Here is a 27,938-nt window from a genome sequence, read left to right on the forward strand (position 1 = left end):
ATGAGGTGCTTAGCAAAAAAGATATTGAATTTAATGAGAGTTTGTCAAACAACCCTGCGACCACCCCCAGGTCACTACCATTAATCACGCTCTGATCACAGAACAGATCCTATTCAAGTAAGGTCGTGACCAGATCAATTGTGAAAATTTCAGCTCGATCTGACGGTTAATGAAGCAGGAAATTGATCTAGTGTACTTAACTAATTGTGCACCTTCCATTTACTATTTCTGATTCGAAATGGTTTTCAGAGAATTCAAAATTGATACCCAATCACTCAAGACACAAATCCAAACATTTCCCCAAATCAAGACGAAACATAGATCAAAATCAAACAGTTCAACATACAACTCATCAATTCAACAAATCATATTAAATAATTCAACACACGACTCATCAATTCAAGAAACCATATCAAACATTTCCACATACAATTCATCAATTCAATAAACCACATCACAATTAATTGTCAAGATGGTCAATTCAACAGAAAATTAGTTTCTCTTATCGGTCAAAGCGGATCCACAAACCCAAACAACTCTAAGAACAACAAAACACATCTAACTCCACAGGATGATCTACCTACACATAGAAACAGTACAAGAACGATCAGGACATATTGTTATGATCAGTAATCAGAATAATCAGAAGAGACTCATATAGAAGATGAAAGCATCACATGCAAGTAGAAAAAGCCTCACAAGCAACAAAAACAAAAGCAGACCAAGAAAATGGTTGAAACTTAACTTATGTGAACGAAGAAACTGATCGGTCCAAATTGAAGAGCTCATCGCGAAGATCACTTCTACGGTCTCAGATCTTCAATTAGGCAAATAGGTGAGGAGAACCCTTAGAAAGAAGTCATAAAACTCTAGAAAAGTGATTTCTAGAGAGAATTTTTTTTAAACATAATGAAACTCGTTTATAACAATTTTTGTTATACTAAAACCTTTTAATATTAAAATAATCGAGTCTCACTGTTTTTAAACCAATGTAACACCCAAAATTTCAGCTCAAAAACTTTAAGTCATTACTTAATAAAATCAATACTCAAAATGCCATACATGTCTATATAGAATAAGTTTAAAGACTATTACAATCCTTTAACATTGTATTTCAAAATGACTTTTCCTAAGCATCCCAAAGTACTTCAAAATATCATAAGTATGTTTGATATAGTTTTTTCAAAAGAAAAACAAATACTTCATCTTTTGAACTAATCATTATTTTAAACTATCAGTGACTGGCTCTAGCTCTTGAGCTATTGACCCCATCTGTTCTTATCTCTGCTCACGTATTTACACACGATCATCACAAAAAAGAGAGAAAGAAAACTAGCAACACAAGGAAAGAAAAGAAAAAGGGTAAGCTAATGCATTTAAAAGAAGAGGAAAAAAACATTAATTGGATAAAACAAAATAACATACAAAAATATTAAATATTTTATAGTGACAACACCCAAAAACAAACTCAGTGGTTTACAATTAGGCTTTTACAGAAATTACTACTTGTAAGAACCTAGAAAATAGTGGTAGTATTTTAGATAATGAGATCTTATTATTATTATTTTAATAATAAAAAGCTTATATGTAAATAGGAATTTCATAAAAGGATTTCATTACCTCAAAACACTCTATCTCTCTAGAAAACCTTTTCTAGGAGCTCTCTCCCTTCTTTCTACCATATCTCATCATATTTTCATTTGTTTGACGATCAAAGACTACTAGAGAGATCCCTACGACGTACTCTCTGATTCTGTCTAATCAGTTTCCTCCACAAAGTAAGTTGATTTTCTGCCCTTTTCTCTGTTAATTCTTCTTAGGGATACATGTGATGATTGAGGAGTCACAAGTGAATTTTGATCGTTCCTTATGAGTCTCTACCGATCAATGGTTCTATTTTTGTGTCCTAATCATGTTTGTGTTGTTTTTAGGTTGAGTTATACGTTCGACAACTAAAAAGGGGGGTTTTTCATTCTTTTACAACTTTAGAATTTTCATAATTATGCATAATTATGATATATAGAATTATACATCGTTGGGCGAGTTGGATTCACTAGGCGAGCAACAAAACCAGGAGATACCTTATTCAAGAGTCGCTGGGCGAACAAGAGCTCACTATGCAAATTATGGAGTAAGGGTTCCCTATTTTGAGGGTCGCTGGACGAGTCCCACTAGCTGGGCGAATTATGGGTGAATTCCCTGGAATCTCGGTGATAAACTCGTTGGGCGATCAATGTCTCGTTTGTCAAGAGTGTACCTCTCGCCCAACAAGGAGATGTGCTCGCTGAGAGAGTGGATCAAGACTTGGATCCAAGGTTCCTCTTTCATTCTAGAGTATGTGGTTTGTTTAAATTTGATATTCAATACTAATTGAAATACTGTATATCTGTGTATGCATCTGCAAGTGTGGTGTGAGAGATGATTTCTAGAATTTCAAGGGAAGTTCTAAGCAATGGTAATTTAGTGTATGCAACGACATAAGGATTCATTATTGGTTGGTATCCTTTCTCTAATAACTACTCATACTCAAGCAGAGTAGAGTAAGTTATGTAGTGAAGAGAAGAAGGAGATCCTAGCCACTGTACTCGATCAAGTCCTAGGCGTGAAAGGGATTTACCTTGTGAGTGGTTGGGTGATAACCCCTTGACGCCAAACTTTACAGAGTTTGGGAACCACACACAGGTGCAGGCCGCTAGGGGATTCGATGTCCATTGCATGTATTCCGATAATGGAGTCAGTGTCATGTGTTGTTATGATAGAATTAGTTTATAATGTAATTTGATTTTTTATGAAGTTTATGACCTGATTTTGGTTTACCAAAATAACTCTTTTTCATATTAGCTTACCCTATGTTTTTTGTGTTGTTATGTTTGTTTACTTCTTTTGAAATGATCACTAAAATGTGAGCATAGTGGATTTCAGGTGAGGATACTCCCATTTTGGGAAATAGTGGAGCTTTGGATAGGATTCTGACATGTTGTTTGGTAGTTTTGTTTTAAGAGATAGCATACTCTTAAACAACTTCAACTTTAGTCTTTATATAATTATATTGCTATGATTGTGGGATGACTATACTAATATTTTTATATCAGTCTTTCACTATCTGCTTTGGTCTATCATCATATATAATACTTTATTTAGTATTTTAAAACTATTAAATGGGATGTTACACTACTAAAGTTTCACTCATCATTACAAAAAACTAGCACATCCAACTCCTATCACAATTCTACTCACACACGTTACTTCCGGAAGATTAATGTACTGAACGAACTCGTGAGACATTGCACTTGTCATACTTACTCACGAGTCACTCAAAAGCTACCAAGGAATTAAGATGAAACAAAATCTAAATTAACAAGTCATGACAAGGTTAACTTCACTAGCTTTTTAAGTATGATCATATTTCATATCATATTGTCTGTCATGTATTAAACATGATAATTTATTAGTATAGATTTTGTTGTGTCATTCCTTTTCTTTACCTTTTTAGTCCATCTTTTATCAATTTAAATGTATTCATAAAGGTTTTACACATGTAAAATCGTAATTTTATAAATATTTAAGTTATTCATACGGTTAAATATAGAAAATGAGTAAAATAAATAAATGAGATTCAGTTAGATTGTTAATCTAGATGATGAAATCTTTAACATTTCATAAATAAGTTAATAATCACTTCATAAAATAAATAAATAAAATATTTACATAATTAAAAATAAATTAAATAAAACAAATATATAAATATAAAAGATAAATAAAATATTGTAACTATAAATAATAAAAATAATATTTAAAAAAAAATATAAGTAAATAAAATAATATATAATTTAAAATAAATAAAAATTAAATAATGCAACATGAGTTTTCCAATATTAATGTAAGAATAGTTTAACCTCACTCCATATCTTATAAGGAAAAGTTAAATAAGTAACACTTTAAAAATTCATTTAAATAATTAAAATTTGGATTTCTTTATCCATATTTTCTTTTTTTCTTTTGTCATTTTTTTTTCTTATTTGACGTTATCTTTGCTTTCATGATTAAACTTACTTTAAATTTTTATCTCTGATTTTTTTTATTCATTTTTACTAATCAAAATCTTTTAAATATATATATATATATATATATATATATATATATATATATATATTTAAACAAAAGTTTTTTGAATGCATGTTAAAAAATTCAATTTTAAATCTATAAATAAAATTTATAACACTTATATTCTAATTTATAAAATTAGATTTATATCCATAATTTCTATATATAAATACCAAAATAATGAAACAAATTAAAGTTATATACCAATTTATAAAATTAGATTTATATCCATAATTTTTATATATAAATACCAAAATAATGAAACAAATTAAAGTTTAGAGAAATAATAGTATTTTTAAAATGAAACCTCTATAAACATCTTTTCTACTTATAAACTTTGTTTAATAATGATATATTTAAATTTCATTTTAGATAGATCACCTCGACAATTCTCTAAATTCTTACATTTTTTAATCAATCTCACTAATATCGATAACAAAAACAAAAAAAGAAAAAGTAAAATAAAAAGAAAGTTTTATTTCTCGATTTTGAAAGAACGAAGTTACATATTTCCAAGAATAAGTAAAATTTCTTAAATAAAATATCTTTTAAAATAATATTTTCTGTAAAAAGGGTTTTCATAATGAGACGACAATATAATATTGATAAACGAATAAATAAGATTTCATTTAATTAAAAAGTAACTAGAATAGTTTATTTTTCATCTTAACCTTCCATTTTACAATAAATTGAATTAAATAATAAATTCATTTAATGTTTCCTCAAAAATATCCTTAATATTTCATTACAAATTCTCGATCTTTTTCTTTATTAATATATATCTAATAATTATTTTTATAAAGACAAAATAGTAGACCCAAAATGTTTCTAATTCAAAACCAGACGTTCCACACAAAAATTTGGTTACTTTATCTGATTAAAAGTATTATTCATATATTAATTAGTTTTTAAATAATCTAAAATTGAAATTGTAAAAAAGAATTTGAGTGGGAGTCTGTCAGACAACCCTGTAACCATCCCAGGTCTAATGACTGGGAACGATCCTCTACAGCCAAAGATGAGCCCAGTCCAGAGAATAAGCCCATCCAACCATTAATCACGCTCTGATCACAGGGTCATAGTTCATCCACCAGACTTCAGTTCCTGTCTCCTTAGAACTTAAGGATACAGAGGTACGAGCCTATAGAACAGATCCTGTTCAAGTAAGGTCGTGACTAGATGTATGAAGTCCGGCTTTATAAACATGTTCACTTTCCAAAACTCTTTCGATATGGGACTATAGTACCTGTTGGGACTTGCAATCTGAAGATGCTTTGGATGAGGTTATTTATTTTGATTGTGAAAAGTTGAAAGGAAATATGTTGGAAAGGAGATGGATTTATTTGTTGCATCTGGCGCCAGACGTGATGTTGAAACTACATCCATTATTTGTTCAAACATACCATTGAATAGAGACAGGAATTCCCTGTAAAATGAAGAAAATAAAAACAAACCTGAACTGAAACTTCATAAAAGGAACTCGGAAGAAAGAAGAAAATAAAAACAAACCTGAACTGAAACTTCATAAAAGGAACTCGGAAGAAAGAAAAAAAAATTTGGACCATTTCTCGATTTGTGCGTGTCATCCTTGCGCAGGGGCCATGCTAATCTTCTCTGTATTGTTCCGTTATAAAGATTGAGCTTTTGCAGTAATTATACGGTGTGGGACTCTAACGGGGCAGTAAGTGAAAGGAAATCAGTGTAGAGGAAGACGTAAAGGATTGAGTGCAGAGAGAGATATTCTTTAATGTATTTTTGGAACACAACAATAAGTTAAAACAAGATTTCACTGTAAACACTACTAACTTAGCTGCCTCATCATTACTCTCTGTCTTTTCCTTTTCATTTCACATTCTTTTATTTACTTACTCTTAATTACTTTTTCTCTTTGTATATGTATTAAAACATATTTTTTTATTTTTTCAGATGTTAATTACAAGAAGATGATGGTTAAAGCATCGCAGACTAAATAAAGTGAAAAGATAGAATTGTGAAGTTTGAAGAAAAGGTCACAGAGGACAGTAATCAATAGGTCTATGGACAGTAATCAATACGTCAAAATCAATTTTTACATTTATATTTAAATTTTAAATAAACATACTTCATCAATATAATTTTAATTCATAAAATTTTATTTATTTAATTTTAATCTTAAAATATAAATATAAACATTTTAATATAAATTAAAAATATTTAATAGAAAATGTATAACTTCGTCAGTTATTTTAATTCAAAATTACATTTTATTTTGCTGTGCGGGAGTCAACTGTCATTTTAAGGCTTCAAATATAATTTACTAAATGTAATAAAGTTTCTCAACTCCACAGTTCGACCTAAATTTTAGATTGTTAAAAAATTAATTAAAATATAAATAAATCCTATAGAAGTTAATACTTTTAATAAAATAAGACCATTTTTTACTGTGAATGTGTATTTTTTAATTGAGAACAGTTCCATTCTACTGTATTATGTTTTATATCCAAATAACTTTTAAATAAATATTAATGAAGAGAAAAGAAAAAATATTATAAAAAACCTATTATAGACCTATGCATGTGTTTTTACATTTTTTTATTTTTATGATAATAAAAAATAATAAAATTATTATTTTTATTACGATTATTATGATCTTTAAATTATTATTTTTTAATTTTAATATAGATAAATTTTATTTATTTCAAAATAAAATAGACGAGAAAGAATTAAATGTATTTATTTGACGTCTCTCCCTCTATTTTATTTTTTCATTTACTAATATGTTTATAAAAGTTTAGCATAAAATTCTACAAATAATATATATTTTTATATTTTATAGTACTGCATGCGTTTTATATTTACACTATTTAGTACATATTATATTTTTTATATTAAAAAAAAAGTATTATTTAACTACATTTTTTTTCCTATATACTAGCTTCTAAACATTTGTAGGAAAGAGGTTATGGATAAATTTTTTTTGGATTATTGGGGATAGATAAAAAGTGACTCCAATTTATTCTTCAAGGATAATCGATGCATTTGGTATAATATCCCGGTCGGATATTACTAATTTAAATAAAATAAAGTAAATTGATATTAAATATGTTATTATTTTTCAAAGTTCTTTTCCAAAACGCAGAAAATTAAAACCCTAATAAAATGTCTCGAAATTCAAAACCATAAAATAAACTCCAAATTTACATAATTCAAAATTGATTAACTAAATGTTTACAAAATAGTTAAATATAGTTTATAAAACTTTCCAAGTTTTCCCCTTTCCGACTCTAAGCGTCACTAGCTCCACCTAAAACAACACACATAGAAAGGGTGAGCTCATGTAACAATATAAACGTATAATTTAATAAATAGAGTTCACCCCCAAATTACTTTATTTCAGCCAATGCTTAAAAAAAGAAACCTTACTGCTCTAAGGTTTCCAACCTACAATTTCTTGACCATAGACCCAGGATATATATGTTTCCACGAACCTGTCCGCTCGTGGTCCCGCTCTACGAACCTCCCCGCTCGTAGTCCACCTCCTCGCCCGTAGTCCAACACACGTGATCCCACAACTACGAATCTCCCCGCTCGCAGCAACCCTCAAGTGTGAGCACGGAACATACGAACCTCCTCGCTCGTATCCTCACACGAGAGCATCATAATATGAACCTCCCCGCTCATATTATCACGTGCTCACCACTAGCCATGAACATACCCTCTCTTGACACAATCAAACACCTCCTAGTCCAAGTCCACATCGCAACACATTAAAACGAAATTAAGAAAAACACAATGCCCTATACAAGATACACACTTAAGTTGGTCTTAGGGATTCCAATGCTTGCACGAACCTGCTTGCTCGTGGTCCAACTCTACGGACCTCCCCGTCTGTAGTTCAACACGCATGATGCATCCAGCTACGAACCTCCTTGCTCGCAGCAACTCTCAAGTGTGAGCACGGAGGTTTATCATACCTCCAACTAGAATAATCAAATCTTTTTATCATAAGTTTTATTTTGATATGAAATCATATAATTGTATAAATAAATAAATGAGATCAGTGCATAACTAAAAATAAGTATTATAAATAAATAGGACCAGTATGTGATTGATATAAATATAAATAAATAAATAAAAGTACATATAAATTGAATAAATAGGACCAATGCACATTTGAAGATGAATATAAATAAATAAATAAGAGCGGGAACTAAATATAAATTAGAATGATATTAGGGACACCTCACTTAAGGTAAATATAGAAATAAAAATAATTATGAAAAACTAATAAAATTAAAAACATAAAATGATAGATGTATTCTCCCCTTACTTTAATTACTTAAGAATGATTTTTCTTTAAAAAATAAAAATAAACGATTCTACAAAATATTTTATTTTACATCCAACAAGGATTAACCTCACTCTTACGTACATGAAGGACCACATAGTTCTAAATCAGAACAACGCTATTTAAGTGAAAATAACTGACTATAAATATAAATTAAGATAAGTGCATAACAAGAGATAAATATAAATCAATCGAGTATGTAATTGAAGATAAATAAAAATTAGAATTATTTTAACTACTATAAATTTATAAAAATAATTATAAATAAATAATAAAATAAAAAATAAAATAATGTATCTAGTTCCCGTACCTTAGTTATTATGGAAGATAAACCAATGTTGATTGAGATTTTGATGGTATATTTTGTTTTCTTCGTTGCTATTTTGCACTCACACCACCTATCATTTCTCTTTCTTTCTTTTCTTATACGAGATGAACTTACCGCACCAAATATCTCTTGTTTTTTTTTTTACTTTCTATCTCTTTTCACATTTTTATTCCATTCACCTCTCTCACACCTTATCTATAACGATTAGCGTGATCATTACTTTTAGTTTAAATTTAACTATATTTTGATAACACTATTTCTTTAAGTTAGTTTTTGACATTTGGTTCTAGATTTGTTTTAGAGATAAGGTTTGTAGTTTTCTATGTGCAATCTTATCTCACTTCCTTTTTCTTTTATAATTTATATAAATTAATAAATATGTTAAAATAAATTTGTAGTATATGTATACAATATTATTAATTTATGTTTCTTATACATTGAATTCTTTTATAACAATCGAAACTATATGTTATTATTTGAAGTTGTTAGGCTTTAATTTAAAATATATTACTTTTGTAATACTTATATTAAATAACTGATACATAATAGCTGTATCACACCTAGCCAACTCAACCAAATAGTAATAAAACGACACATATATGCCAAAGCAGTCAAGTAGTCAACCTAAGTTGAGTTGGCCTGAGCCTTACCGGCTTAAACCGGTAACCTTAACGACTAGAGGGACAACCTGCACAAGACGACACATGACCAACGTAAACAGCCAAGGAAAGTAGTCGGCCTAGGCCGGTTACTCCAATATACGTAAATCCAAGCCCTCCTATTGGTTCAATGAGTCCTCCTAAGGGCCTGGGTTAGGGCCCAGACCCACTTACAGCCCAAACTAAATCCCAACCCAAGGTCCGACCCATGGCATAATCAAACATAATTAATGCTCTATAAATACACATGGACCCCAATAATTAAAGGTACACATTCATTACTTCATTAATCACTGATTTGACTTTTTAAGAGCTTTGACTTACTTGAATTTCGAAGTCCCTTCTGCAGGTAACCCCTCCTGGGTTCAAGCTGACATGTATCAACCAGGAAGAAGCCAACTAAGAAGATAGCGGACTACATAGGTAAGGTGACGCTTGTGCCTAACTTATCTTATTTGTTCTCTGCAAGAACAATAACTAAACGTGCAGTATAAACTCATTATTAGTTAATTAGTCTTGACTCCCTCTATATTTATAATTGTCATATTTATATGTTTATAAATTATTATGATAAATATATTGTTCTTTGTAATAATAAAAAATTTATTTTTCAAAAATAAAATATATATATATATATATATATATATATATTAAAAATATTTATAAGTAATATAATAAATTATTTATTGAAATTATTGTATTGAACTTTTATTTTTATTATTATTATTTTTGGACGTTACATTTATTGTTTAACCAATCTCAACCGGTTAGTACGACTATATTTCTATTTTATTTAGTATATTATTAATTCTAATAATACATAAAGAAATTGAATAAATATATGTAATTTTGAATAAATTTTATTGTGGGAAGTCACCTCATGCATGTTTTCTTTTTCGTTTTTCTTACACTTCTGAAATAATTATAATGATTATTTTATTGGAAAACAAATAAAAAGCAAGATGGTATAGGTTGTGATATTTCTTAAGTTTAAGAATGAAGGTGGATTTTCAATATTTTCATTACTTTAATACATTTTATAATCATTTAAAAGAGATTTCTAAAACATCTGACATTAGGAAAAATCTTTAAAATAAATTAACTTATTATTTATGTAAATATACCTTTTTAGTTATGTTCTCATAAATGTTATTTTTAACCATTTAATAAGATGGAATTTTGCCATGGATAGACTTCTAAATATATTTTCTTTAAAAAGGAGAAACTTGAAAACAAGAGGTGATATATAGGAAAAAAATCTAAACAAGTCAAATTGTAACGTCCCATTTAATCACTAAACAAAATTAAAAAAAACATCGCACGCGGATAAGTCAATAGCGCAGTCCTGAGGTCTCATACACAGCCCCTATAAGTTCTAGGCACACCACGATGCCAAAGGAACAAGATAAAAGTCTACAGAAGGAATAGAGTATTAAAGAGTCAAACAATACATGGGCCCTAGCCCTAACAAAGCCAAAGAAACGTGAAGTCCAGTCCAAAAGACTATGCAGCGGGGTCGCCATTTCCTTGCTGACCGCGGGAACCTCGCCCATCTGCTTCCATCAATCAAATTGATGATCATCGCAAGAAAGAAGAACCACATACAAGACAACCATACAACAAATAGGGTAAGCTAGAGCCAATAGTATTTTCATCATGCAATCAAATATACTTTCACCATCCCATATCCATACAACAAATAACATGTTATGACTTTTCAATCAATAAACTACGACTCGACTCGACTCATCCGGATACGTATAACTTGGTCGGATTCAGCGGATGCTCGCGCTTGTGGTGGATACCTCTGCTCACCCCCGAGCTGCTCACCCCCGAGCTATGTGTTACAAGTGTTACGATGGATCAATTTTCCCTCACCACAAGGTTAGCCCTTAATGAATTTCAGGCCTCCTGCTACTCTCACCACAGGAGTCAGTCCGCTCTAGGTGAGACTAACTGACTCCTCAGAGTGTTAGGATGCAACCTTACCTAGTTATACAAATGGGGCACCACCATGAACACCCACTAACAGGGGCCATGGAATTACGTCCCGACCACTGAAGCGCGACCCTGAAAATCTCACCTAGAGACCCCAAGAGATTATGCACTGACACAGACAAAAATACGATTATACAGTCAAATGATATTCACCATGCAAAGATACATTCGTTATGTCAACCTTTAATGTCGTTACCTTTCACATTTCCGGGTCCAACCCATTCCAACTCATCATAATCCATCCATGCACATAGAATCCAACTCATCTCATTTTCATGCCACTTTAACAATACCCATCTCATTCAATTCACATGCCAATTTTCATACCAAACCCATCATCTACAATTCATGAATCATACCAAACTTACTTAGTACTCCAGTACATACATATTTCTCATCATAACATTCATACTCAACCAATATCAATCATCCAAGAACCAACAAGCATCCAAACAACACCCTGTCTCGTCCAGCCCCTCGCTCAGGCTGAAGGGTCTCGCTCAGGCGAGACGTGCTCGCTCAGGCGAGCCCCCTTCGCCTAGGCGAGGGCTCGAGAAATGGAGCAGAAACACACGCGGGATCTCGCTTGGGCGAGACCCCTCTCGCCTGGGCGAGATGCTCGCTCACTCAAAAATCAATGTGGGTCGCCTGGGCGACCCTTCGTGGCAAAACATTTAGGCGAGCCCCTGTTAACCTCGCCTAGGCGAGGCATGCCCGCTTAGGCGAGTTTAACAGTCCTCGCCACTGTTTTCTCCTGCAGTGGACAACATAACATACCAAACAATGATCCAATCATCTTATACATCCATAACAGTGCTCAAAATACAATCAAACGCAAGACCAACACCAATAACCACAAACATCTTAAACATTTTGGAGGGTTCTAGCTTCCCTTACCTGGAAAGGGATTAAGGAAACTTTGGCAACCAAGCGTGAGAACACAGCGACTCAAGGAACGAACGAAGCGGCTGAAAGGATAGAGAAACAAAAGCACGAGATGGGTTACTTGAAAACCCTAACTGAAAGGAAAACGAAAAGGAACCATGGAGACGAGTATGGCTAGCAATAGTACTTACATGAAGTAGGAAACAACTTCGAGCTAGCTTGATGATGGCAGGAACCTAACCCTAACAGAGCTTTCTGTGAGAGGGAAAAAGAGATGACGGCTGAATCTGTGAAAATGAGAAAGTGGAAGTGTTAGGACATATTAGGGTTCAGTTCTATCACTTGGGCCAGCCCTAGGCCCAATTACAAGGTAGCCCTTTATTTTAGGGCAGAATTACACAAACAGGATTTTCATGGGCCTTACATTCCCTCCAACAACAAAATTTTCGACCTCAAAAATAAAGACTCACCAGGTAAACAGATGTGGATGTGATTTTCTCATGTCCTCCTCTAACTCCCAAGTCAAGTCACCCGTCCTCCGATCCCAGATGACTTTGACAAGACTGACGGTCTTTCCTCGACGTTCCTCAACCTTGGTATCCTCAAGAGCTATGGGCGGTACTTCCATTGTGAGATCTTCCCTAATCTGTATATCCTCGGCTTCCGACACGTGAGCCGGGTCGAACACATACTTCCTCAGCTGCGAGACATGAAACACTGGGTGAAGGTTTGCCAACTGCGGGGGTAAAGCTATCTCATAGGCCACTGGCCCAATTCTCCTCGTGATCTGATATGGGCCAAGGAATTTAGGAGAGAGTTTCCTTGAGCAGAGAGCCCTTCCCACACCGGTGGTTCGGGTCACCCTCAAGAACACATGATCGCCAGCTGCGAACTCCAAGGGCCTCCTCCTACGGTCTGCATAGGCCTTCTGCCTACTCTGAGAAGCATGCATCCTATTTCTCACCATCCTCACCTTCTCGGTGGTCTGCTCTAACAACTCTGGTCCAACCAACACCGCTTCTCCATCATGATACCAGTAGAGAGGAGTCCTACACCTCCTGCCATAAAGGGCCTCGTATGGCGCCATACCAATGCTCGCATGAAAGCTGTTGTTGTAGGTGAACTCTGTCAAAGGCAATACCTCATCCCAAGCACCCAGATGATCCAATATGCAAGTCCTCAACAAATCCTCTAATGACTGAATCGTTCTCTCAGACTGGCCATCGGTCTGAGGGTGATAGGCTGAGCTCATGGTCAACTTGGTCCCCAAAGCCTCCTGTAGGGTTTGCCAGAACCAGGATGTAAACCGTGGGTCTCTGTCGGAAACTATGCTCGAAGGTACTCCATACAACCTCACAATCTCCTTAACGTATAGCTGGGCCAACTTAGCCATGGACATCCTCAAGTTCATCGTCAAGAAATGTGCACTCTTGGTCAACCGATCCACTATCACCCAGATGGTGTCATGTCCTCTAAAAGTCTGTGGCAAATGGGTCACAAAGTCCATCGAGATGCTGTCCCATTTCCACATTGGTATCTCCAAAGGCTGTAGGATCCCACCGAACCTTTGATGCTCCACCTTCGCCTTCTGGCACGTCAAACATGCCGACACAAACTGAGCCACATCTTTCTTCATCCCTTGCCACCAGAAAGTTTCCTTAAGATCCTAGTACATATTAGTCATGCCAGGATGCAGACTAAGACGACTCTTATGTCCTTCCTCAAGAATTAACTGTTTTACCTCCGCATCATCGGGTATACATACTCTGCCCCGAAACCTCAATATGCCATCATCACTCAAAGCAAATTCTCTGACTTCCTCTGATCCAAGCTGTTCTCTGACCCTGTTCAGATTGACATCCAACAGCTGTCTCTCTCTAATCAAGTCCAAGAAGTCACTAGATATATCATTACTTAATTAATTGTAAATATTTTAATAATTTAAACGGGAACGGATATTATGACAGGGATATGTACATCCCATACCCATCCCCATACCCAATTAAAAAAATCGGAGATTACCCATACCCATACCCATACCAGTCAATACAGGGATTTCCCGTTAAAACGGAGACGAATTCGAACAATACCCACTGAAACGAGTTTATTTGCCATCTCTAATAAAAAAGTGTTCATAATGAGACGACAATATAATATTGATAAACGAATAAATAAGATTTCATTTAGTTCAAAAGTAACTAGAATAGTTTATTTTTCATCTTAACCTTCCATTTTACTATAAATTGAATTAAATAATGAATTCATTTAATGTTTCCTCAAAAATATCCTTAATATTTCATTGCAAATTCTCGATCTTTTTCTTTATTAATATATATCTAATAATTATTTTTATAAACTATCTTCATTTTGTCTACGACAAAATAGTAGACCCAAAATGTTTCTAATTCAAAACTAGACGTTCCACACAAAAATTTGGTTACTTTATCTGATTAAATTAAAAGTATTATTCATATATTAATTAGTTTTTAAATAATCTAAAATTGAAATTGTAAAATAAACATTGAACGTTTTAGAGGAGATGAGAAAGTAGATGAAGTTATGAACAAAACTAAACTTTCCAGTAACAAATAAAAAGAACAAATCGTATAATGGAAAGGAGGAAATGTAAAAAGTGTAAAATAAACATTGAACGTTTTAGAGGAGATGAGAAAGTAAATGAAGTTATGAACAAAACTAAAATTTCCAGTAACCAATTAAAGAAAAAAATTCGTATAATGAAAAGTAGAAAATGTAAAAAAGAATTTGAGCAGGAGTCTGTCAAACAACCTGTAACCATCTGAACCGATCCTATAAAACAGATCCTGTTCAAGTAAGGTCGTAACTAGATGTATGAAGTCCGGCTTTATAAACATGTTCACTTTCCAAAACTCTTTCGATATGGGACTATAGTACCTGTTGGGACTTGCAATCTGAAGATGCTTTGGATGAGGTTATTTATTTTGATTGTGAAAAGTTGAAAGGAAATATGTTGGAAAGGAGATGGATTTATTTGTTGCATCTGGCCCCAGACGTGATGTTGAAACTACATCCATTATTTGTTCAAACATACCACTGAATAGAGACAGGAATTCCCTGTAAAATGAAGAAAATAAAAACAAACCTGAACTGAAACTTCATAAAAGGAACTCGGAAGAAAGAAAAAAAAAATTTGGACCATTTCTCGATTTGTGCGTGTCATCCTTGCGCAGGGGCCATGCTAATCTTCTCTGTATCGTTCCAATTTTATCGGATGTCCCCGAAGGGACGAGCTTGCTTCTTGTTGCTTCCGTTATAAAGATTGAGCTTTTGCAGAAATTATACGGTGTGGGACTCTAGCGGAAGGAAGAGAAGTGGAAGGAAAGTAGAGTATGCAGAGTAACATGATCCAGAGGAAGTGTAAAGAATTTTGTTGTTACCTAAACTGAGCAGAGGAAGATATTTTTGAAACACAACAATAAGTAAAACAGGATTTCACTCTTAACACTGCTACCTTAGCTGCCCTCCTACCCTCCTAGCCTCTCATTACTCTGCTATTCACACTGCACCCTACTTTTCATTTCACGTTTTTCTATTTTCTTCTGCTGTCCTTATTTATTTTCTTTTACTATTATTTATTTACTTCATTTTGGTTTCATCTACTTTATCACCATTTATCATCTTTGGATTTTATATTATGGCAGTTATATTATTATAAATCACTGATTTCTTTTACAATATTTCTAATCTTCATTATATGTTTAAAATTAACTGTAAACCATAATTTATATAAAACTCACCCACTAATAATACATCAAATGAATTTTTATAAGTATCAGTACTATTTTTACTTTCTACAAGTTGTTTCTCGAAAAGAAATGAAAACATTGTTTCATGGGAAATACGTGTTTGACTTTATTTCAATACGTGTTTTATTTATTATAAAGTAATTTTTACAAGGTTTTTTAAACAATATATTTAAATCGGTTTTTATATTAGAGGTTTTTTTTTTTCATTTTATATTGGGATCCTATAACAAGTGTTAAATCTCTGAGTTCTACTTCATATTCAAAATCCTCCGGAGATAGTGATTGCAGTTGTGATTGCTTATATTATCTATAACTATATATAAAGGGGATTCTCTCTTTTGTGTCCACATTTCATAATTCCAACTTTACCCTTTATAATTTAATTATTTATTAAATTTTTAAAATTTAACGGTTACTTTTACAAGTTTTTATAAAATTATTTACTTATCTCCTTTTTCTTTTTTTCTCTTACTATTCATCAATAGTTATTTTTCTCTTATTTTCTCCGTACATTTTATTTTATTTTTTATAAATATACTTTTATTTTGTTATTTTGTTTATTAAATTAATAACATTACAATATCATCAATTATTAATATAATTCAAAAAATGCGTACACACATGCGCGATAGCGCCTGTGTTTACACTAGTGTGTATTATGTGTATGCATGGATGAATTTGTTGTACATGATTTGCATGATTAAAATCTTTTACTTAAATTATTAGTCTTTTTCTTCTTTGATACACTAATTTATCCTTGCTTATTATCATGTTTCTTTTGCTATGATTGTGTGTGTACACGGGAGCAAACAATACCCGCAGGTTAGAATCCGATGATGAAGCTGCTTTGGAATAGATTAGGTGTGTACCGCTACCATTGTGTAGTGTGTTTTGTATTATACATTATTCCTCCATCTTTGTTTTGATAAATTTTGAATTTTTTTTTTTAGGATATATGACTATACTTGTGTGATTTGATACTTAATTATATCACTATACTTTTGTGATTTGATGCTTAATATTTCTAGCAATTTAAGGTGTTACATCATCTATGTCAATAAATACACAAATTTAAGGTGTTGGTCGCATGAGAAATATTATTCAAATTTTCCAAAACATTAAAAAAAATCAATAAAATCATCAAACATAAAGTGAGATGAAAATAAGTGTAAGCATTTGTAAAGCAACTCACCTTTTATTCAATCTCTTACAAAATTTTCTCCAATTTTTATGATATATATATTTCTTTAATTTAAAAAGATGTTATTTTTTTAAAGTGTGTTTAATCTATTTCAATTAATGTGTTATAATATTAAGTTAATTAAGATAATTTTCTCAAAGACTTTTTGGAAGAGTATATTTAAATATGTCTTAATATCAATTTCTAAATTTCTAAATGATATAGAAATATTAAAGGTATTTTCTCTTTGACGTTTAAAATTCTATCACAAATTTATCTTCAAAAGATATTTTGGAGAGTAGAAAGAAAAAAAAAGTGTATTTAAATTATCTTTGACGTTATTCCTAAGTTGTGTGAGATTATTAAACGCATAGGATATAAAAAAAATTTGTAGTAGAAAAAATTAAAATAAGGATGTTAAATTAATTATGATAAAATTGTTGAACTTTTTTTAATTTGATTCAAAGAAAATTTATTTTATTTTAATTTATGTTTTAAAGTAAAATTTTATTTAAACATGTTAATTAGAGAAATTGGTTTTATTTGGATTGCTTGGAATTCTAAGAACAAACTTTATTTATTTCAGAATAAAAGAGAGAATGATTAGATGAGTCATGAATATTTTATTGTTTAAGTTGAAAAGTCTATAAATAAATAAAAATATTAAAATTTTACTATATAAAAACAACCATCTAACAATTTTTCTAATTTTTAGTTAAGTATTCATCATTTTCAAGATTCAAACTCATGGTAGTAGAACTAATAGACAATACTTGGTTTAGAGTACATTTCTTTTTATCCCCTCTTTCATTACCTTTTGTTTGGATAAGGAATTTTAATAATTTCAAGAAATTAAAATATATGGTATCTGAACTACTTGCAGTTGAATTTGCTTCATTTCCTAAATTGTTTGTTTGGATAAAATAATTGAAATATCTTCAATTTCAATTTTCTTGTTTGGATAAATAAAATTAATTTCTCTTTTAAGGCAAAATTATATTATAAAAATATTTTGCTTGATCTTTGGATTGGGCTGATTCAGCTCAATCTTTGGTCTACACAGTCTCATCTCGACCTTCGACCCAAACCAACTCATTTATACCATTGACCATGGTCAACTCCACTGATCCTTTGGCCCAAGCTGAATCGACTCGACTTTCAACACCAAAATTTGAGCTAAGTCAGTTTGAGTTGAATGGTCGAGAGGAAGGTCAAGTCAACTCAGGCATAATTTCTAGTTGAGTCAACCCTGACCAAAGGTCGAGACTAGTTAGTTTTAACTAAAGGTTGATACTAGTCGACCTTAGTCGAAGGTCGAAAAGAGTTGAACCTGACCAAAAGTCGAGACAAATTGACCTTGGTCAAAGATCAATACAAGTTGACCATCAAGATGAGTCAAATTGGGACAAAGGTTGAGAAGAGTCGATGCAAACCAAGGATCAAGCTGAATAGGCTTGAGTTAAAGGTTGAGCCTTAGGCCGAGCAAAGTCGACTAGGGCATAAAGTCTAGTTGAGTCGGTTTAGGCTAGATGTCGAGATGACTTGGTCCGGGACAAAGGTCGATATGAATTAACTTTTTGGACCTGTGGACCTTTTTCATCCTGACCAATGAGAAATTCTACAACATTTAGAATTTCAATTTCGTTCTTTTTTAATGAATTTCAAATTCTATTATTTTAATTATTTGAAATACCTTCTTAAAATTTCTCAATTTCAATTTTCTTTTAATTCTTTTATCCAAACAGGTAATTTTACTTCAAAGAATTTAAAATTCTCCAAATAAATGAACTACTCTTAAATTTTCTTATCCAAACACAACATTAGCTTATTTAAAAGAAGGATGGTTTACATCCCTAACATGTACGGGTATGTGTTGGTAAAAATGAATATATGTTAGTATAGAATCATAATAATATCTTCGGTTTAACACTCATAATTTTTTTTTGTGAATAACTAAACATTTTGTGTGAATCAATGATCGTTGGAATAGCTAGATCTTCAGATAAGAAAACTATTAATATTAGCTTTAGTAAATGAGTATGATGTAAATGTTTAAGTTGGTGAATAATTATTAAAAGTTTGTCCTTTAGTTGATATTAATATGGAAGAATTGGAAAATATTAGAGTTTGAAGAAAATTTTGATGAAATACTTGGAATAGATTTTTTTTTTACCTTGTTGAATTGATTAAACAATTATGCTTGTGTATTGGAAATTGTTGTTAAAAATGGGAGTTATGAAAATTGTCGTTGTTCTATGTCTTTACATTTGACTTAGACTTTAGAGATGAATTTGATATGATAAAAAGAAATTTTAATAGGTAATATTATTGTAAGAAGACTAAATTATTCCTAGAGTAAAAAATATCATTATTACTGTTAATATTATTAATTAATTTATGTATTATTAATATACATTTATTGATATTATTCTTATATTCTATTATTACTAACTTATATTACTATATTATTAATATTATTAACTTTTTATTATTATCATATAGATGTATTTATATTATTATTTTATTTTATTTTATTATTACTTTTTATTATTAATATTATTATTATTTTTACTATTAAGATATAAATTTATTTTTACAATTATCATATTTATTATTATTCTTATTATATTATATTATTTTTTAACTTATATTACTATATTATTCATTTTTATTATTAATTTTATTAAATTTTTATTATTACCATATAAATATATTTAGGCTTAAATATACATTTGGTCCTTATTTTAGTTGTGTTTGTTCAATTTGGTCCTCATTTTCGTTTTATGTTCACTTTTATCAATTTGGTCATTTTTACTAACAATGTTTAAATAGTTAATGTTTTTGAACATTACATACTACGACACTCTTGATTTATTCAATTTTTTTAATTTTTTTTTAATTTCAAAAAAATTATTCACGTGTCAAGTCACAATTGTGTAATGTGTCAATGCTAGTGTTACATATCAGTTTGTGGTTGTATTATTTCTTTTTGTTCAATTTAGTCCTAATATTCATTATTTTTGTTCAATTCGGTCCCTATATTCATTATTTTTGTTCAATTTAGTCATAATTTTTTTAAAATGGAACAATTTTTTTTCTTTCAAGTTGAGACCAAATTTAATTTTTTATAAATATTATATATTTATTTTTAAAATTGACGTTATTATTAATTATTTTTAAAATTCAATTATAAATTATTATATTTAATTATAAATTGAATATAATTTTTAGATTCAATTGTTAAATAAAATATAATTATTTAAAATATTATTAAAATATAATAATTAAATTTTTTAAAAATATATATTAACATTTGTAAATTGACATTTAAATCTAAAATATTTAATATTTTATTGCATTTTAGATATTAAAATCTAAAATGTTTTATATGTAAATGTTGATTTTATAAATATTAGTTTACTTTTCTAAAATGTTTCTAATTATTATTATTTTATTTTATTATTATTATTACTTTTTATTATTAATTTTTATTATTAAGATATAAATTTATTTTTACAATTATCATAGTTATTATTATTATTATTATTATTATTATTATTATTATTATTATTTACATCAATATCATGGAGAGAGCATGGTCCATTCCTCCATCAATATTATTTGGGTAATTATGTGAGAGAGAAAAAGTTAAAAACATGCTATTTTGAAGAGAAAAAAAATTCTTACGAAAAAAAGGAAATAGTTCTATGTGTGTAATCTTCTCTGATCCTAATTTGAGAAGAAAAAAAAAATCCTCTGACACTATTGCTATTAATGCATACATTTATCTAATTCTTATCCAAACATATTCAAATAGATAATGATGCATTGTTTTACATCTACTTAACACTAATAAAATTATATTTTTAATTTCAAATATAAAATAGTTTAGGAAGAATTAAATTGAAAAGTAAATATATTAGGCTTTTTAGGTGTTGAATTGGTGTAGAATTAAATGTAATATACCATTTTCCTTTCCAAATATAAGAGATGTGAAAGTAAATATCTATGAAAAACAGGAATTTCTATGAAACACAGGAATTTTCATGCAGCTTCAAACAATGTTGTTGCATTGCATGATGGCCATTGAATATATGCAACCAAAACTTTTCTTAATTTTGGCTTCCTCTTTGATTCCAGTTCCAAGCTGTGCCCAACCGTTAACTACTTGCAATCAAATATAGATAAATTGTATTTATAGTTTTATATTTATGACAAATTCACCTCAATAATAAAAAATGCAATATAATTAGTAGAAGAAATGCACAAATCAAGAGTCAACCAACTCGCTAGTTAAAAAAAAAAAAAAACTATCTAATAATAATATTTTTTTCACACAATACCATTGAATTGAACATTTATAAAGAGCATTATCAGAGCGAGGTTGAATTGCATATAAGAACATGAGGTTTCATTCCATTCAAATTAATATAAATTAGGAATATTCTCCACGCCTTTTTTTTCTAATTAGTATAAAGTATTATGAAAGATAATCAATAAAAAAAAAGCTTCCAATGATCAGTTTGGAAGAACAAAAACTGAAAAAATAATTTGAATGACATTATTAAAAAGAAATTTATTACAACTTTTATCTAATATCCAAGCAATACACGATTAAAACAAACAAAGCTTCTAAAGAGAAATTTCCATTTCATTTGACTAAAGTTAACTTTAACATTTATTGGAGTGAGAAAACCGCAAACATGTCATATGCAACATGTAAATACAATAACATAAGAAAGTCAATCACCATGCTTAAATAAAAAAAAAAATTGTATTATTACATAACAGCCTTACAAATATATAACAATACATAACGTGATCAGCTTTAGCTGTGCTCTTTGGAAGCTTAAGCCTAAATAGAGGGGAAGATAGCTGGCTTCTTAAACTAAAAAAATCTTCATTTAAAATTAGCCACTTCCCCAAGGTAAACAACAACCTGTTAAAAAAAATCAACTCCCTAAAACAAAACAATAAATAAATAAATAAACTTACCCTTTAGCAACAAAATTGTAGTACCAGTCCTTCATTGACAATAAGAAAAAAAAAAGCACCGAAAAAAGAAAATAACAACAAATCAAAACGAAAAAAAAAAAGTCAAAGAAAATGAACAAATCCTACGGAAACCAAAATAACTAAAGCTTACTTTCTCAAAGATTAAGGGAATAAGAAGCAGAACCAAAAGTAAGAAAACCCTATAAAATAAAGAACAACTTGTTGAATAAAATCAATTTTACAAAACAAAACAAATACGAAACTTACTCCTTAACAATAACATAATAAAATAAAAGTGCCTTGCGGAAGAAGAAAAAAGAAATCGAGAACCACCAAAAGAAGACATCAACAACGGATTAAAACGAAGAAATAGATTTACGAACAACACAATTGGAACAACCAAAACGAAGGAGACAAATATTAAAGAAGAATGAAACCTCATAGAAAAAGAAAAACAACACCACCTCATTACTAAATCAAAGAATAATGAAGCATAATACTTCTGATGTATCTCATCTTGTCATGCATAGTACTCGCACCAAGAAGAAGCACCACTAAAAACTTCGAAAGACCAAGAAGGGAGTTTGGGTAAAAAAGATTTAAATTCTCTGTTGAGTTTTACTTGTATTGTTTCTTTGATGTGTCTTTGAAACAATTTGATAATCTTTGATTTAAAAATTTAAAAATATATTAAAAATATATTTAAAGTATCATCATAGTGTATTTTCAGTATTTAGCAAATGACAGCAAAATGAATGAAAAATTTTGGTATTTTAAGTGTTATAAATGACTATAAAACCAAAAAAGTGGCGGTTGACATTATATTAGACATGAACATTACTAGGTTTGGTTTAGCATTTACGTGATTATGAATTTCTAACACAAAATTTAGGTATGTTTGATTTAAAAATTGATTTAAAACTAAAAAATTTACTTTTAATGAGAAACTACAAATATCAATTTATGCGTCCATGCAATCGATTCAACAAAAATCGATTTTTCGAGGCACCTCCAAATATGCACTGAATTAGGTGTGATAGATGATATGGACATATTAAAAACTCATTGTTTTGTTTAAGATTGTACGTGTCAGACTTGGTTGGACTAATGTGAATGTAAAAATAATATTATTGATAGTTCAAGTTATGCATTTAAAATTTGTTAAAAATATATTTGGTTAAAAGAGAAAAGTTTAGAAATAATTTTGGAAATTTTGTAAAATGACAAAATCTACATAATTTTGCTTCACGAATAGAAATTTCCCTCATTGATTTTATTTATATGATGGGTTTGGTCATGGAAAACTTATATATTTTAATTATTTTCAAAATTATCGCTCTAATTTATCTCAATAACTCAATAAACTTGATTTCACAATTTTAAAATATTTACCGAAAAAAAGAAGGCTAAATAAATTAGAGTGTTATAATTATTTATAAAGATAATCATTTACTTAAGGTTATCAGATTATCTTTAAGGATAGTTAATTAAACACCCAACATTTCATAACACATGCTAACATACATTTACACATTGTCAACCAAAATATATACACTCATTTCATTACAATTACTTAATACATGATAGAGTATTCAAGTTTACCCAAAAGTACAAGAGAAACTCCTACAATTTGAGATTATTTTAAAAATGCAATTACTGATTGCACAAAGAACATGCAATTTCTTCTCCTTTCACACTCTCATCAGACAAAAGAAAAAATTGGGTTCAAGAGCCAATTGGTTTAATCATTAATTGATGGAGAAAAGGTGCAATGAGGGTCAAATGATGAAAAAGATGTGTAATATAATGTGATTAATCTAAATGCAATTGACAAAAATAATTATACCATATCGTCTTAGTTGTGTAGCTATAATATTATATAGGATTTATTTTCAACAATTCATTTAACTTTTCTTCGTTTATTTCTCATATTTCACTTTGAATATCTATTATTATATAATTTAACATTAAAATTGAACGAATGTTCCGTTTATTTTTGTTCATTAATCTCTACATTTCAAATTTTGATTAATTAAATTTGTTCAAATAGAACTAGTTATTTCTCAAGTTCTTTAAATTTTGAAAGTTAATTTTTATAAATTTATATGAGCATTCGGGTAATTATTGAAAAATTAATAAATAATATCACTAAAAGTGTATATGTTAAAAGTTAACTTTTATAAATTTATGTAAAAACTTGAGTAATTGTTGAAAAATTAATAATTAAAATCACTAAAAGTGTATCAATTTGATTTTACATGTTAAAAACTAATTAGCAAGTGTTTCATTAAAGTTAAGAGTGACAAAATGAGTTAGTCTGGCTTTGACCTGTCAAAAACAAGTTGGGCTGGACTGGTCCGTCATAAAAATGAAACAAAAATAAAAAACAAAGTGGATTAGTGGGCTAGGGCGAGTTGATCCACCTTTGGACCGCTAATTTGGTAGACTAGGCGGATCGAGTCAAAATGGACTAATGGGTTGAAAATTTCAACATGTCCCATTTTGGCAACCCATTAATAATCTTCTAAATTTAAAAACTCTATGATGATCTCATGTACTAATATTATTTTTCTTTTTGTTTTAAGTTGATTCATGACAAACGATCAATGTTAACTCATTCCCAACTAGTGATGGAACTTGGACAAAAATTTCAGGAAAGCCAAATTATATTCTTTATATATAAATTACTTTTTCTAATTAAAAAAAGTTTTCATTTTCTCTCATTATATTCTCTAACTCAAAACCAACACATAATCCCAAAAAAATATGACAATAATATATATGAAAAGTAAAACATAAAAGTAATGAACAATCGTATATTAAAAAAAATAAAAGTTACCTCTGATATAATCTCAATCATGCATTAGAATTTTATTGAAAAACTTAATCTACACTACATCTAGTTTAAAGAAAATACAACATGTACCTATTTGATCTATTGTTATAATAAAATTATGTATATTAACAAGTCTAAATAGATTCAATAGTTAAAGATTTAAATATAAGATTTATATGATACTTCAACAACCCTTAAAGAGAAATAATAATATTTATGAAGAGTATAAACATGTGACGTATGATACAAACAAAACTTATTGATAATATTTATTAGTTAATATACACCTAGTTAGTATACACATTATATCCTAAAATAAATACTAAAGGTCACATTTAAAAAAAATTAGGGGTGATAATTAGGGTTTGGCCCGTCGGGCCGGCTCGCAGAAAAAATGTGGGGTAGGCCAGGGTAGTGAACCCGCAAGCCCACGGGCCAAGGAGTATACGGAACGTGTCAGTGTTTTTAGTTCGCATAAAGTGTGTGGGACGGGACGGACCAGCCCGCGTTGTGCGAGCCTTATGCGGATCGGACTAAACAGGTCGGACCGACCGCATTGCCATCCCTAAAAAAAATTTTGTACGCATTCAATTAAAATCAGTCCCCGATAACATTTTTAATAAAAAGCTTAAATTCAACTTAAGCAAAATTTGACTAATATAATTATTTTGTTATAACGTTATTATTTCGTTATCTTACTATCATGTATAAAATATTAATATTAATATATATATATATATATATATATATATATATTCTGATTAAATTTAAATAATTATTTATAATAAAAAACTATTTAATAATAAAAAATTATACTAGTTATTTCTTTTCATAATTAATTTTAATAAAAAATATTTTATAATTTAATAAATATTTACTAAAAAGAAGTGCGTATGAGTTTTCACTAATCTTTATTACATAAATTAATATTTTTCTATTTTACGTTAATCAAATAATAAATTGAATAGAATAGTTATAAAATGTCACATTTTAAAACTAATTACACATACTCAATTTCAGTCATTGTCCGTCTAATAACTGTTATGTTAAAAAGATTCACTCCAACTGAATATAAGTATGGTTAATATAATTATTTATTATATCTTATCTTGTTATCTTATCATCGTATATAAAATATTAACATATATAGATAAGTCAATTTAATCTTATTCATTACTAAACACCTTGTACACTTATAGAATCTTATTCTCTTAATAAATTTAAACAATTATTTATAATAAAAAATATATTTAATAATAAAAAATTATACAAATTAGTTAATTTCATAATTATTTTAAAAAATATTTTATAGTTTAATAAACCTTTTCTAAAATAAAAAATTGTGATGTGCTTTCACTAGTCTTTATTATATAAATTAATATTTTCAATTTCAACTTAAACTAAAAACAAATGAATAATTATAAAATCTCGCATATTTAAAACTACTAATTCAATTGTACATAATATATTCAAATTACTCCCGTTGCAATAACCTTCTTAATAAGAGGGTTCACCTCACCTCAACCCATTCCAATTCATGCTAATATAGATTTTTTTATATATCTTTATGTTATTATAATATCTGAAATATTAACATATGTATGATGAGTCTATCTAATCTTTACTCATCACTAAACACCTCATACACTTATATGATTTATATTATTTCATTAAATTTAAAAAAAAATATAATAAAAAAACATTCAAAAATAAAAATTATAAAATTATTTATTTTTATAATCATTTTTTTATAAAATTTTACTTAAAGAAAAGAAGTGAGCATGTGTTTCCAATAGTCTTTATTTTATAAATTAACATTTTTTAGTTTTAAGATAAACTAATAACAAATGGAAAATAATAATTACAAACTAAATTTACGTACTCAACTAAAATCAGTCTCGGCCCCAATAACTGTAAGGTCTTCTTATTTCAGTCCCAAAATCTAATGGGCCTAAAGGCTGGTTCATAGGGTGTACAATGCCCCTAAGCTAGCCAAATCCCTCTCACTTCTGCCATTCTTGCAAAATAGTACCTTGCTTACTCTCCTCTTCTCTCCCAGAGCTCTGCTAGGGTTTGAAGTTCAGTTAGATTCAAGTTTAGCTCGACCTCGTTTTTGCTCATGTAAGTTGTTCGTCAACTCATACTCTTCTTCTCTGGTTTGGTTCTTCGTGATTATTGTTAGGGTTCTGTATTAGGGTTTTCAACTCTTAAATATGCTCCGAGAACTTTCGTACTCATTCACTTAAATGTCAGAGTTGTTTGGCTAGCTCTTTCCAGGTAAGGGAAGCTAGGGTTTCTTATTTTTAATCGATCTTTACCTATTTTTGGGTATGTTTCGTATTTCTGATGTATGTGTGGTATGTAAAATGTTATGAACGTGATTTGTGCTTTGCTCTAGTTGATTATTGGTGTTGGCTTACATGAACAATGGAGGGTTGCGGTTTTCTCGCCCAAGCGAGCGTGTCTCGCCTAGGCGAGATTAGCAACAACTCACCCAGGTTGTTTGCGCGAGCTGTCGCTCAAGCGACGAGCTCCTGTGTTAAGCGAGAGACTATCTCGCTCAGGCGAGGAGGTCTCGCCTAAGCGAGAGAACGCGCAAGCCACTATTCCCCACTTCTCGAGCTCTCGCCTAAGCGAGAGACCCTCTCGCCTGAGCGAGGAGCTCTGCGAGCATGCGTTCTTGTTTTGTTACTTCTTTGTTCTTGGATGTTTGGCACATGTTTGATTGAATTACTATGTTAAAGCATGAGGTGGGTGAATATGCTTGAGTAAAGATGGTTTATGGGTGGTGAATGATGTGTGTGGCATGATCTTAGTATGGAATATAAATGAATGGTTGGT

The 27,938-nt window shown here is 30.0% G+C and overlaps 1 long non-coding RNA gene and 3 other non-coding genes across 4 annotated transcripts; all 4 read right to left on the bottom strand.

The window, feature by feature from the left end:
* Nucleotides 1-5,045: 5,045 nt before the first annotated feature.
* LOC114180271 lies at nt 5,046-5,719 on the bottom strand. Its single transcript, XR_003603658.1, has 2 exons — nt 5,614-5,719; nt 5,046-5,530 (listed from the first exon to the last, which is right to left on the bottom strand). It is a non-coding gene; the product is annotated as an uncharacterized LOC114180271 (long non-coding RNA).
* LOC114165445 lies at nt 5,057-5,277 on the bottom strand. The gene has a single exon (XR_003599710.1). It is a non-coding gene; the product is annotated as a small nucleolar RNA U3 (small nucleolar RNA).
* Nucleotides 5,655-5,759, bottom strand: LOC114165541. Its single transcript, XR_003599729.1, has one exon. It is a non-coding gene; the product is annotated as a U6 spliceosomal RNA (small nuclear RNA).
* Nucleotides 5,760-15,464: 9,705 nt separating this feature from the next.
* Nucleotides 15,465-15,567, bottom strand: LOC114165495. Its single transcript, XR_003599720.1, has one exon. It is a non-coding gene; the product is annotated as a U6 spliceosomal RNA (small nuclear RNA).
* Between the last annotated feature and the right edge of the window lie 12,371 nt (nt 15,568-27,938).

Source organism: Vigna unguiculata, chromosome 1, assembly GCF_004118075.2.
Source record: "Vigna unguiculata cultivar IT97K-499-35 chromosome 1, ASM411807v1, whole genome shotgun sequence".
Lineage (NCBI taxonomy): Eukaryota > Viridiplantae > Streptophyta > Magnoliopsida > Fabales > Fabaceae > Vigna > Vigna unguiculata.